The following is a 2,041-nucleotide window of genomic DNA, read 5'->3' on the forward strand; positions in this document are numbered from 1 at the left end:
CACTGTGTGACACAGAGTGTTGGACTTGATGGGCCGTTGGCCTGATCCAACATGGCTTCTCTTATGTTCTTATGTTCTTATAATGGCTATAGTTTTGTTCCTGAGAAGATGTTGGAAAGATTGAATTGCATGGAAGATGGCCAACAGTTCCAAAAAGTTTATATGGTGATGTGAGTGATGCTCGGGCCATTTGTCTCTGACGCAGAGGCCATTCATGTGTGCTCCCCAGCCCCAAAGGGACGTGTCCGATGTTATCGTGACTGATGGAGACGGTCTGTGAAACGGCGCTCCCTCCAAAAGATGATGTCGTTGAAGCCACCAGGTGAGGGAAGATAGCACTCCCTGAGGGATGGTCAGCAGCCTCGAGGGAGGGTCGATGTTGCAATTGAAGTGGCTGAGGAACCACAGCTGTAAGATCCTCATGTGAAGTCTGGCAAAGACAAGGACTGAAGTGGTGGCAGCCATAAGGCCAAGGAGACGCTGGATCTGATGAGCTCTTACAGTGGGATTGCATAGACAGATCTGAACAAGGGATATAATGTCCTCTGCCCTGCCTGGAGGAAGGAAAGTTTTGCAGGCCAGAGTGTCGATTATGGCACCAATGAATTGAACCCTTTGAGAGGGTAGAAGATGAGATTTCTTCTGGTTGACTCGCAACCCCAGCTGCTGAAGATGGGAGAGAGTGATGGTGATGTGGTGCAGAAGGCGAGGTTTGGAATCTGCCACGAGTAGCCAGTCGTCTCTGTACGGGAATAGCGTAACGCCTTGAAGTCTCAGATGTGCTGCTATGACCACCATAGTTTTTGTAAAAACTCTGGGGGCTGTGGAAAGTCCAAAGGGTAGAGACCGGTATTGGTAGCGGGCTGTTCCGATAGTGAATCTGAGGTATTTTTTGTGAGATGGGTGACTACTGATGTGGAAGTAAGCGTCTTGCAAATCCAGAGTCGCCATCCAGTCCCCTGGATTGAGAAGAGGCAAGATGTTGGGTAGAGGTCATCCTGAATTTCTGATATGTGATGAACAGGTTTAGGGCTCGAAGGTCCATGATGGGTCACAGACCCCCATCCCTTTTCGGGACTGTGAAATATCTTGAGTAGAAACCTAGGCCGACCTGACTTGGTGGAACGTGTTCTATGGTCTGTTTGAGAAGAAGTGATTGGACTTCCTCTCATAGTGTGTCTGATGGACTGGTGGAGACGAAGGTCGGAGTTGGAGGGTTCTGATGGAATTCGATCACATAACCCAGCCAGATTATGGAGAGGACCCATTGATCTGAGGTTATCTTGGACCATGCCTGGTAGAAGGGGAAGAGACGGGTAAGATCTGAAGAAGACTGGTGGAGAGGGACAGAAGAAAAAAGGCAATCAAAAAAGGCAATCCCTGTTTGGGCTGTCTAGGGCCCTTCTTATGAGAAGATTGAGTAGATGTAGGAGAGTATTTAGGCTTGTTGCTATATGGCAGCTTGGAGAAGGATGTTGTAGCCTTCGGCCACCAAGGCTGATCCATAGGTGGCTTGGAATAAGGCTTCTTGCTCCATGTTTTGGACCATGGGCGTTTGCTTTGTGGACGAGAGGAGGAAGGAACTCCCAGATTCCTGGGGGTTCAGATACTTTTATCCATTTCCTGTAAGACCGAGTCTGTGTTGGAACTGAAGAGGCTGTTGCCATCAAAGGGTAGGTCTTCTATATATGTTGTGTGTCTGGTTGCAAAGCTGTGGAATGCAATCAAGAATGCCTTCTGAGGGTGACAGCAGTAGTGAGGGTCTTGGCAGAGATGTCGCCAGAGAGTTTGGCCGAGCTGAGTTGCTGCTTGGCTAAAGACATCCCTTCCTTCTGCAACTTCTTAATGGTGTTCCTGGCTTGTTCAGGAAGACTAGGCAGGACATTGGAAAGTTGTTCCCAGAGGGCATATTGATAACGGCCCATACATGCAGAGTAATTGGCAGTTTTAACGCCTAAGGAGCCAGCAGTGTACAGACGTCTTCCTAGACCGTTGAGCTTCTTCCCTTCCTTATCTGGTGGTGTTGAATGTGTCTTTTTAG

This window comes from Heteronotia binoei, chromosome 15 (genome assembly GCF_032191835.1).
Source record: "Heteronotia binoei isolate CCM8104 ecotype False Entrance Well chromosome 15, APGP_CSIRO_Hbin_v1, whole genome shotgun sequence".
NCBI classification, from domain to species: domain Eukaryota; kingdom Metazoa; phylum Chordata; class Lepidosauria; order Squamata; family Gekkonidae; genus Heteronotia; species Heteronotia binoei.